The sequence below is a fragment of the Hibiscus syriacus genome, unplaced genomic scaffold (assembly GCF_006381635.1).
Source record: "Hibiscus syriacus cultivar Baekdansim isolate YM2019G1 unplaced genomic scaffold, ASM638163v2 tig00110637_pilon, whole genome shotgun sequence".
Classification (NCBI taxonomy): domain Eukaryota; kingdom Viridiplantae; phylum Streptophyta; class Magnoliopsida; order Malvales; family Malvaceae; genus Hibiscus; species Hibiscus syriacus.
The window spans coordinates 1,978,365-1,991,303 of record NW_024062808.1 but is presented as its reverse complement, the minus strand read 5'-3'; the positions used below and the strand labels follow the sequence as shown (position 1 = coordinate 1,991,303).

At 32.9% G+C, this 12,939-nt stretch overlaps 1 pseudogene; it reads left to right on the top strand.

Annotated features, from left to right (window-relative positions):
* Positions 1 to 10,292: 10,292 nt before the first annotated feature.
* LOC120136859 lies at positions 10,293 to 12,461 on the top strand (annotated as a pseudogene).
* The last annotated feature ends 478 nt before the right edge of the window (positions 12,462 to 12,939 follow it).

Sequence of the window (12,939 nt, the reverse complement as noted above, 5' to 3'; positions counted from 1 at the left end):
TTCCAGTTGTCATGATTAAAAGCATGTAAATAGTTTGAAATAAAATGTAATTATGCAAATATGCAAATGTAAATGTAAATATGTGAATGTAACAAAAAATGCAAATTGTGCAATACAAAAGCAAACATAAAAGTATAAATGAAAATGCAAAGATGCAAAATGCAAACGCATGTATGAAAATGTGTTACTCAAGAGTAATCATCCTAGAACAGATTTCATTAAACACAAAAGTTTCCGTGCATCAAATAAAACTTTATATATAGGGGACAACTTTCAGTCGTAACTTCAATAAAACTTTACATATAGGGGATAACTTTCCCTCCTAACTTCTCTAAAGCCAAGTTAGTTTCCATTCATTCTCAACAGTTGAATTATCAGTCTACTTCAATTCCTCGTAAAGTCAGCTTGGTCTATCAGCTTATTGGTCATATTGCTTGTCTGGATTGTAGCTTCTTCCATGGCATTCTGGTGTTTCTTCATCTTCTGTGTCACTTCTCGAAGTTGTTCGTTTTCCTTTATAAGAGAACCTTTCTGTCCAAGAAGCTCTTGGACAAGATATTCATATATGTTGCAGTTCCTTTTCAGTTTGGTGACCCCTGTTATCCACTCTTCTGGGGTATTTCCTATGCCAGCACTTTGAAAGGCTTGACTCATCTTTTGGAAATCTTCATGCATGGTTTCCACTTCTGTGCTCAATTTCTTGTTTTGATCCTTCAAATAACATGCTTGAGCTTCATAAAAACCTCTTTTATTCTGAATACCCTGACTAATACTTTTGCCATAGAATGCTTTTGGTATCAATCTAACAGGATCTTTGTGGAATAATTTTGGTATTAATATAACAGGATCTTTGTGTGCATAGCTCGCTTCTACCTTCGGAGTTTCCTCAGGATGTCCTTCCTTGGTTGCGTCATATTTTGTTTGATCATAAAACTTTTTGTCCATTTATGAATTCTTTCCAATTTGATGAACAATCTTTCAAGTCAACACCTTTTGATTATACTATGATCATGCAATGCAAACAAAAGAAATCAATATAAACAAGTTAGACCAAACAACATGTATGAAAAATAAAAATGAGAAATGAAAAAATAAATTGGTTAGTACCAATTAATGGAAAGAAAAAAAATTCTATCTATCAAGGTATAAATCCTAACCTCATGCTTTCTAGTTCCATGCTTTGTTTGGAAAAATTAACCTTACTGCTTGATTTCTAGTTCGCATGCATTTATTCAGGAAAAAGAAACGAAAAGAAAATAAATTAAAAGGTAGAGCTTATTTCTCCTTTGTGTACACCTACGGGCAAAGGTTCAGTACAGTCTTAGATCAGGAGAATTTCTAGGGTTTATTATATGCAGGGTTTCAGTTCTAGGAGTAAAGGTACTCAAATTGTTCTTGTTGGTGCCCCCTTGGGCTGCCAAACCCTCAATCCTAGTCCATCACAGACTTAAGCAGATCGAGTTCAATTCGAGGGGACACATTTCCCTATGCCTGACACAGAGAATAAATTCTCACGAAGACATAGAACATATAAACCCCGAAAGCTACTTGCTAAGTCTGACACGGAGAATAAATTCTCATGAAGACGTCGCTTTCACTCCCACTTAAAAGGGACAAGCTTAATTATAAAGCTTATGTTATGCAATGCATGTGTTATATGTGAGGAGAAATATTCAAACATTTGACAAGCAAATAAAAATGAAATTTAATAACTGAAAATAAAGTAAAAACAATTAATATATATATATATATATATATATATATAATAAGTATATATAAAATTTTGAAACAAAAGAATTATAAAATAAATATATAAATTTTTAATTTCTAATTAATAGAGACAATTTATAATTCATTTAAAAGCTTAACCAAATCCCCAGCGGAGCCGCCAAGCTGTCGTAACCAGTTTTTGCCCGAGCACGAATTTTTTACTTGGCGGGAAAAGTTATGTGAATAAATGGTTTTTAAAATGTTTAGGGAGTCGCCATCGGCCTTTTGGGTCAGGTAGGTCGAATACCTAAAAATTATCTTTTAAAAGAGTCTTTAAGAAAATATCTGTTAAAAGATAAATTGGTCTGCGTTCTAACCAAAAATTCGTTCTTTTTAATAATAAAAAGGGATTCGTGGTCGATTACATTTGGGGAAGGATTAGCACACCCACAACGCCCAAAATTGGTACTTATTAATTATAAATTATCTCTATTATTAGAAATTTAAAAATTCAAAAATATATTTAATTCATAATCCTATTATTTCAGATTTATTAATATAATTTTAAGAAAATCTATTAATATATATATATATATAAATAAGGTATTTATTTTTTAGAAATATCAGAAAAGGACTTCTAGGTGTTTTAAGACAGCTATTTTTTTAATATTAAAAAATAAATAAATATTAATAAAACATTTATCTAAAAAAATTAAAATATATGTGATTTATAAAAGTAAAATAAAATATTTATTTATTTAAAAATATCAGAAAATGAACATCTAGTTGTTTTAATATTGCCCTTTCTTAATATTGAAAAATAAATATATATATGATTAAAAGTAATTTATAAAATTAAATTTATAAATAGGATTTTAAAAAACAAACAAACAAATAGAATAAATAAATAAATATTATATATATATATTTATATGACTTAAGATAATAATAATGAAAATAATAATTTAAACATATATCGAAAATAATATAAAACAAAATAAAATAATAATAATCAAAATGAAAGAAATTAAAAGCAATAATATTAAAATGCAAAATATATTAATTGAAAAATATCAAACTGTTAGGGATTGAAATATAAAATATATAAATTACTACTTAGGGATTAAAATAAAATATATAAATTAATAGCCTAATTCAATATATTATAAAAATATAGTTATTAATATTGTAATTATCCCTTAATTATTAATCAATGATTAAAATAAAAATTATTAAAATTAAAGGTTTTATTTTGAATAATAAAAAAATATAAGTGCTAATAATGCAATTTAGCCTTATTAATTAATCGGATTAAAATAAAATATTAATTAAAAGATAAGGGATTAAATTGATTATTTACCTTAAATATAAAAATAAACATGCAAGGATTAAATTATAAATGAAACAAAATTAGAAGACAAAATTAATATATGCAGAAGTGTAATTCCAATGACTAAAATAGAAATTTATAAAATATGAAGGGTCACGGATGGGGTTTAACCACTCTAAAATTACACATACACCCTTCCCCAAAATGACACTATTCAGAGAGTGGTATATAAACCCTATAACCGATCCTTTTAGGGCCATTTTTACCCATTTTTCACTTTTGGGTTCTCTCTCTAAAGAGAGAACCTTCTCGCCTCTCTCTAAACTCTCTCAACAGAAAGAGAGCCGGCCGCCGACAACCACCGGAAATAGCCACCGTCGGCCACCATTCACGGCGGCCGGAACTTGGAAAATAACCTAAATTGAAGCTTAGCTTCCCCTAAAGCTGAAACCGAGAGTTGTTTACCTTAAAAACCCTCCGATCGTTCTGAGGTCGTATTTTCGACGATTCAACTCTTCGAAAATGGAGAGTCCGACGGTTGGGGGTAAGTTCCTTTTCTTTATTTTTCTTTTGGTTTGCTATCTTATTGTTGTTGTTGTCCTAGTTATGCGTTGTTGTTCCCGTATCTTTGCTTGCTCTGTGTGTTGTTGGGTTGTTGTCTTGTTCCTCATTCTTCCCTTCTTTTTTTTCTTGCAGGTTCGGTGGTGGCTTTTATAGCCACCACAGTGTTCGGTTAGGACCAGTCCAAAGGGGGAAGCTTTGGAAAGTCACCAAACTATGGTGGTGACTCACCCTTAGAGCAGCGACGTGTGTGGCTTCGTGGCGGTTCTAGAGACTTCGGCGATGGTGGTGTCGTGGCAGCAAGGAGTCGGCAACTGATGGTTGGGTCACTTGGCGTTTGAGGCATCGGCAGCAGCTGGATAGTTGAGGCAGCGACGGTTGGGATGTAAACCCTAATTGAGATTAGGGTTACACATTTGGGTCTTGTAATTGGGCCTTGGGATTTACTATTTGGGCCTATAAATAAATAAAATTATTTAATAATAATAATAATAAAATAATTATAATTATAGTTATTATAATAATAAAAATAAAAAATAATAAAACTGAGATAAAAATTTAGTGTCTTCATATAGAGTATGAAAAGATGTAGAGAGAGTGAGATATGGATTTACCGAAAGAGTGACGTGGTGACATTCTGGCTCTGTTATTGAGCTATCAACGGAAGCTGCTTTTGTACTCTGGATAAATCAGTGACGTTGTTGAAGAAATGGAGGCCAAGGGCGATTTTACCGAAATATCACTCTGACAAGTAATAATTACCTATCAGGCACCCTTTCTCCTAATTTTACTTATCTAGCACCCTTTTTGAAAAGGCGCAGATGACGGGGTTCTGTCCGAGCTGGCATCACGTCATGAAAGGCGTGGGTCACCATTTGCTCCTTATCCAAGCTGGCGCCACATCAAGACAGACGCGGATCATCATCTATGCCTTTTATTATTGGTACCACCCGAGTAGCTCGGCCTTTAAACCATCCTCTCCCCTAAAAATAACATCCCGTCTATGCAAACATCACCACATCAATTCATTCTATTTTTTGCTTCATTAATTGCTTCTATTTTTGTTGTAAGGTAAAATTATTTTTTATTATATGATATTTATTTTATATATGATTATTTGAAAAAAAATATTGTACTAATTATTTTGTATTATTATTTTTTACGATTGTAAATTTGGAAAGTGAGATCATACCTCGAGACATTTTTGTATATACGGTAACAATATAAATTATATTATTTAAATTATTATAAAAAATTTTAAATTTTTTTGATTAGTTTATATTTTAATTCATATATTATATATTTAATTAGGTGTATTTCATATATTGTTTTTGCATATATGAGACTCTCATTCTTTCAAACTCTTATAATGACGCGTATTTCAGCTATTGTTTACTATGCTATAGAAATTCACGAAGATGAAATCGGCATCGTCTTCGCATCAAATCATTCTGTCAGAATATCCTTCAAGAGAAACATAACTCTTGAGAAGCTGATAACGAAAATTTCAAGGAAGGTTCATGTTGGAAGTACTAGAAGATTGTCCTCACTTCAGTACAGATTTCCAACCGCAGTATTTCCGTTAACTTATATAGCGTTCGAACTATCCAACGATGAAGATTTTGTTATGATGGTTGATTCTCAAAATCATTATTCAGACGACGATAAACAGATGTATGCGAAATTTGTTGAAGTGTGTGTTGTTCGTGGTATGTCATTATGCTCCCACTATGTGCTGGCTCAACAAGGTGATCAAGTTGGCAACCCACTCAAGTAATATGTAATTATTTTAACTAGTTAATGGGAAATCCACATCATGGTGCCATCCCATCAAGTTTAATGGGGAGACATTCATCGACAACTTCTTACGATCTGTATCGAGGTGGCTCCACAAACAATCCGTATGACAACTGTCGTAACCGGGTTTTGCCCGGGCACGAATTGTTTTTTACTTGGTGGGAAAAGTGATATGAATAAATGGTTTTTAAAATGTTTTGGGAGTCGCCATCGGTCTTTTGGGTCAGGTAGGTCGAATACCTAAAAATTATTTTTAAAAGAGTTTTTAAGAAAACATCAGTAAAAAGATAAACTGGTTTGCGTTTTAACCAAAAATTCGTTCTTTTTGATAATAAAAAGGGATTCGTGGTCGATTACATTTGGGGAAGGACTAGCACCCCCACAACGCCCAAAATTGGTACTCATTAATTATAAATTGTCTCTATTATTGGAAATTTAAAAATTTTAAAATATATTTAATTCATAATCCTGCTATTTCAAATTTATTAATATAATTTTAAGAAAATATATATATATATATATATATTCATTTTTATAAGATATTTATTTACTTAGAAATATCAGAAAATGACTTCTAGGTGTTTTAAGACAGCATATTTCTTAATATTAAAAAATAAATAAATATTAATAAAATATTTCTCTAAAAATAATTAAAATAAATTAATATATAATTTATAAAAATAGGATATTTATTTATTTAAAAATATCAGAAAATGACTTCTAGGTGCTTTAAGACATCCCATTTCTTAATATTTAAAAATAAACAAATATTAAAATATGATTATTTTTCTTAAAAGTAATTTATATAAAATTAAATTTATAAATAGGATTTTTATTTAATATATATATATATATATATATATATAATAAATAAGTAAATAAATATTATTTATTATATATATTTATATGGCTACATAATAATTAAAATAATAATTTAAACATATCAAAAGTAAAAAGGTAATAAAAATAAAATAAAATTACAATAAAATAATGATCAAAATAAAAGAAATTAAAATTATAGCATCATATTCATAAATATATAAGCTTAAAATGTAAAAATAATAAAACTTATGATTAAAATGAAAATTATATAAAGATTACTGATCAAATTATAAAATATAAACAATTAATGGACATAATTAGAATCATAAAAAAATAATTACTAGTAGTGTAATTAACCCTTATTAATTAACCAGTGATTAAAATATAAATTATTAAAATCTAAGGGACTAAATATGTTATTTACCCTAAAGATATATAATTATACTGGAAATGACTGAAATAAAATAAAATAAAATTAAGAGACCAAATTAAAATGATTATAAATCGATTTAAGTGACCAACTCGTAAAGTTATAAAACTGCAAGTATTGCGGAAAGGGTTTACTCTTTTTGAAATTACATAGAAGCCCCTCCCCCAAAACGGTGTCATTTGGGAGAGGGTATATAAACCCTTTAACCGGCCCAAGAGAGACAACTTCTCTCATTTTTCTCATTTCACTTCTCTCTCTATAAGAGAGAAGTTCAAATTTTCTCTCAACTCTCTCTTCAATTCCCTCACCGGAGGGAAAAGTATATGGCCGGCAGCCGCGCTCCAGCGCCGACCACCACCGTCGGCCACCATTCACGGTGGCCGAAAAAATCCCACAATACACCAAAATAAAGCCCTAAATACCCCAAAGCCAAACTTGGTTTTAGTTTCCCCTAAAAATCTCCTAATCAGAGTAGATCTAAGAAAAAACCGATGGTTTTACCTCGGTTTTCACACGGGTTTCGATGATGTTTGGGTTTTCCGAGGGTAAGTGGTTCTCTCTCTTTTTTTTTCTTTATTTCTGTTGTGGTTGCTCTCTGGTTTTTGCTTGCTCTCTATCTGTTGGTTGATGTTGATAGTTCTTGGTTGCTCTCGTTTCCTTGCTTGCTTTTCTCCCGTGGCTCTCTGTCTTGCTCTGTTGGTCTCTCCGTTGTTGGTTTTTTTCTTTCGCATGTATGGTGGCCTTTATAGGCCTTACCGGTGTCTTCTTCGGACCGGGTAAGGATGAAAGCCTCGGTGAGTCACCATAGCTATGGTGGTGACTCACGATAGGGCTCAACGTGGGTGGATTTGTGGCGTTCTGGAGACTTCGTCGGAGGCGGCGTGGCAGCAGGGGAGCGTCGGCAGCATATGGTTGGGTCATCTGGCAGTGGAGTGTCGGCAAGGCGGTTGGAAACAGAGGTGACGCCGCGTGGATGTTCTGGAAGATTGGAGGAGGCGGCTGGGAGCTAGGGTTTAGAAAACCCTAGCTAAAATGATACAAACCCTAACGGGTTTGGGTCTTCTGTTGGGCCAGATTGGCTTCTGTTGGGTCTGTGTCGTAAACCGGTCGGGTTTGATATATTTGGGTCTATAATATATAATAATAATAAGTTAATAATAATAATATAATAATAATAAAATAATAATATTAAAAATAATATTAAAATAAATAAATAAATAAATAAATAAATGGATAAAAAATTAATATCTTCAACTGCCCCTCTTTGCTCATTCTTGTATTAACAAGAATAGGGCAAAGATGAAAAGATAATAATTTTTTTTATCCATTTGACTTCACTTGATGGCAATGTTGAACAAATTCTTCTTTGGGATTAATTCTTCTCATTACGAACTCTTCCACTAAGGATGACAATTCATCTTCTTCTATGATGTAATCTAGCAAAAAGTTGAACACATTCTTCTTTTTCATATGAGTTCTTCTTATTATGAACTCCTTCTGGAAATGCTGATTTTCAAAATAGGGGTTGTTAATTCAACTTCAATATATGATGAATTAAGGCAAGGTTGAACAAATTCTTCTTATTATGAACTTCTTCTCCTTCTTCAGATGAGTTCTTCTCATTATGAACACTTCTGGAAATGTTGATGCTGATCTATCTCATTCTGTGATAGAATTAAGCAAAAAATTGAACAAATTCTTCTCATTATGAACTTCTTCTTCCTCTTCAGATGAGTTCTTCTCATTATGAACTTTCTCTGGAAATGTTGGTGCTGATCTATCTCCTTTTGCGATAGAGTCATGCAAAAGGTTGAACAAGTTCTTCTCATTATGAACTTCTTCTCATTCTTCAGATAAGTTCTTCTCATTATGAACTTTCTCTGGAAATGTTGGTGATGATCTATCTCCTTCTGCGATAGAGTCATGCAAAGGTTGAACAAGTTCTTCTCATTATGAACTTCTTCTTCCTCTTCAGATAAGTTCTTCTTATTATAAACTTTCTCTGGAAATATTGATCCATCGAGTGATGGAAATTTTTGTTTATAGTGAAACTGTCTCAAGCGAGACGAATCTTGTTTTAAGAAAAACAATCTCAAGTGAGATAAATTATTGTTTCGAGTGAAATTGTCTCAAGCGAGACGCATTTTGTTTTAATAAAAATGATCTCAAGTGAGATAAATTACTATTTGAAAACATCCTACACTGAAGGTCTTATGGATGGCACGTAGGACTTATAAATTTGGGAAATAGTTTACTAAGTAAGAAACTTTGGAAATCATTTTCTTACTATTCAACAATTTCATTTTCAGAAAATATTAAATGAGAAACTTTGGAAATCGTTTTCTCATTATTTTTGAAAATAACATGTTGATTGGGTAGCATGCCCCAATCTCAAGATAATGCTTATTATTGTGGATTGCGTCCATCCATTCTTCAGATGTTTGCGTGATTCCTGCATTTGAGGTTTTGAATTCTATCTTCTTCTTGTAAGGTAGTTTTCATCATGAATCATCTTTTTCATACTGAGATCTGAAAAAAACCTTATGTTTGAATGTAATCAAATGTATTAAGGCCATGCATTGTCTATTGTGCAAATGATGTTCTTATGAATGCATGAATGTTGAGTGTATTTTTTACTCCAAAGTGGAAAACTTGGTCTTCCTTCACTTGGTCAAAATGTCATTTCAAGCTGGCATTAAAGTCTTAGAAGAAATGTTGCATTCACAAAATTCTTGCTGCAGTCAAAACTATGACCTTGATGCCCCATTTTGTCTTTAATAAAATTGACTTTCTTCATCTAAACTTGTGTAAGAATATAATAAAGCTTTCATCTTTAAAAGAGAATCTATCATCTTTGAGAAAAGAATTTATCATCTTTGAAGGGTATAGATGTAGATATGCCTGACTCAGCAGGGATTAATTAGGATAGTAGAGTCTGTTTTGATTTGAATCTTGAAACTCATCACAAGGAGGATTTATCCTAATTCATTTCATGTCTCCACATCTAATCAGATCTCAAACAAGGCAACTTGGACCATATCATGTCGAAATGCTTAACAACAACCTGTCGTTCAACCTTAGTTGGATCCACTAGTTTTTTGTTGTTAAAATTTCTACTTCCCTTCTATGGAAAGAAATCTTCATCATATCACACTTCAAAGCTTGGTATTGAAGAAGATAAACTTCATCTTGGATCCATAAATGGAAATGCCATATGATTGCAATATTGGTTCAGCACCATAATTATTGGTTCGTAAAACATTTGACAACACATTCATTTTTTCCTATGGTTTCTGCTCAGATGTTCGTCAGTGAAGCTCTTTCATAGTGTTCAGAACTTTTGTATGATGTCACAAGACCGCTTGAGAACAAAACTCAATGGGAATATAAGTGAGATTTTGGCATGTTTCATGACCAAAGAGTTGGTCAAATTCACAAAATATGCTAGTGTCGAATTGAATAAGAGATATCAACTGATCTTGACATCATTTCGGGCAAGGGAAAAGGTGATACCGATCATGTTTTCTTCTATACTGATTGTTTTAGGAAGTAGAAACACATCAACTATAGGAGCCATGTACAGAAAAAATGTTCATGGAAGTCTTGTTGTTGTAGATGAAACGTACATGTTAAACCAAATAGATGAAAACTCAGTTCATCCTAACTGGCAATAATAACCCCAGTAACAACGGGAATAAGGGTAATATACTTAAGATGAGCTTCTTTCTTCACTGTCATCAAGTAAGCAGAAACTGATGTGAAAAATGATTTCGTAGCCTCAACAGCATGATTGAAACTAACTGCCAGGAATCTCAAAGAAATATTTCCAATCATCACCGACACATAGAATACAAAATTCAAAGCCGAGATTTTGAGGAACTGAATCCTAGATCGAATGATCTATAAGGGGACCATATTTATCCATGCAACTGTGATGTAGCTTAACAAAGAACACGCTGTCATGTGACACATGGTTAAGAAGATTGGGTATTTGAAACCATACTTGTTGAGTAGATATTTGTTCAACACCAGGACCCTAATGCAACTGTCTGATGAACGAATCAATTATGTATAGTCAGCTCGATTGTCACTGCTTCACTATTTTCATTATTCATTCCTTTCTGTCTTATTGGAAATATTTGTTCAAAACAATGATATTTTCACGTGATGATGTAGACCTTCAGCATACCCCACTATTTGCTAATACAAGCGTTCAAAATATGTCAATATTCCTCATTCTGATTGAAATGGGCTTTCGAAATGCCCCAACATTTTGCTCTTGATTCACTCTCAATGTATATTTGATTGGAATATCATGATCCCCACGAGGTCTAATTTTTCTAATGCCCGATTGAGGGTACTTGTGGTTTTATTTTTGCCCAAATCTGTTAATCTTGAATACTCTCATTCTGATGTCGCTAAATAGCAGTTGTTCAGTAGCTTAAAGAGTTTTTCTGTTGTTGCCACAAACTTTAAGAAGTAATCAATCATTTTGAAGGAAATGTCTAAGATATGTGACTCTTCTTAATGAGGTGCCCATTTTTTAATCTAGAGGGATCTACTCGGACAGAGTGGTATAGATCGCTTGGTAATTCATTCCAGGTCGACACAGTGAACCTTGTTTTTAGTGAAGGCTTTTTTTGGAATATACTTTTCTCTGATTATGAAGCGATCTTTTAGGATGATTTCACAGATATTAATAGTTCTTCTGATACCGAGGAAATCCTTAATTCTGATTCTGATGAGGAGAATAAAATGTTATACTTGACGAAAATGGGGTACTCAGAGGCTGAGGCTTTAATAACCATGGAGAAATGTGGTCCAGATTCATCAATTGCAGAGTTGACAGATTTTATATGTGCTGCTCAAATGGCTAAGGTTGTTGACACACTTCTTCCGGTAGAAGATAGGAAGCCATTATGCAACGACCCCAATTACAAGAAAAGGCAAAACTCGGGCTATGATTTTTTTAAAAGGAAGAAGCAGATGAAGCATAAAAAGAAGCTTATTAATGAAGACGATCATGCAGTTCATCTTCCAAATCCAATGATTGGTTTTAGGGTTCTTACCAAACCAGATCAGATAACTTAAAGGACACTTCCAGAAGATGCTATTGGGCCTCCTTATTTCTACTACGAGAACGTGGTACTTGCTCCAATTGGTGTTTGGACCGAACTATCACGGCACTTATACGATGTAGAGCCAGAATTTGTAGATTCAAAGTATTTTTGTGTTACTACACAGAAAAGGGGCTATATTCATAATCTACCAATTGAGAACAGATTTCCTCTTATTTCGCTTCATCCACGCACCATACATGATACTTTTCCATTGACAAAACAAATGGTGGCCTTCTTGGGATCCAAGAACAAAGTTGAACTATTTACAAACATGTACAGGAAGTGCCAAATGGACAGAAAAGATCCGTAAGGCTCTTAAAGCTTATGACGGTGAGCCACATTCGAGTGTCCAGAAGTATGTTCTTGATGATTGCCGAAAATGAAATCTGGTAAGGGTTGGAAGGAATAAAGTTATTCCACTTGAACCTGAAGAGGTGGAAATGCTTCTAGGTTTCCCTAAAAACCATACACGAGGAGGATCTGATAGAGACATATCCTGTCTCTTTTCTCTGAGATCAGTGATGCAGAGATTGCCTTCTACTGTCTTGGCATACCTTTGAAAACAGATGTGCAAGAACTAAATGGTGATCAGTTGGAGCAATTGATGAGTAGATTTGGCAAATTTGACCTTGTTGTTGGTGTCATCCAGTGTAACAACCTTACTAGAAGAAATAAACATCATCGGGATGAACTAGACGATTTTTGTTAGTGCATTTTCTTGCAATGAATGTTATAGTGACTGTATCTTCTGTTGTTCCCAGATACTCACTTCTATATCCCCCTCTTCCCGAACCATGGAAAAGTTTAGTTGATAGTAAAAATGGTTATCGTTACTTTTGGAATCCTATAACCAATGTTACCCAATATGAAAGGCACACAAGTGTAGAATCTATTCTGATATCAAATTTAAGTTCAACAATCTTCTGGAGGACATAATGAATATAATCCTGACAAGGAAAATAATCGACATGGAAGAGGCAACAATGATGCATCAAGATCTGAGCCAGTATCACGGTAAAACCAGAGTGCAGATGGTGGACTTGTTCATTCCCATAATACACCTTAATTGGATTTATAGCTCTGTGATGTAATCTTCTAGAGAACATGGATTGATAGTTGGGGAAAATAATTTGTCTGGTGATGCTTATTGCCCTCAGCATGAGATAAGT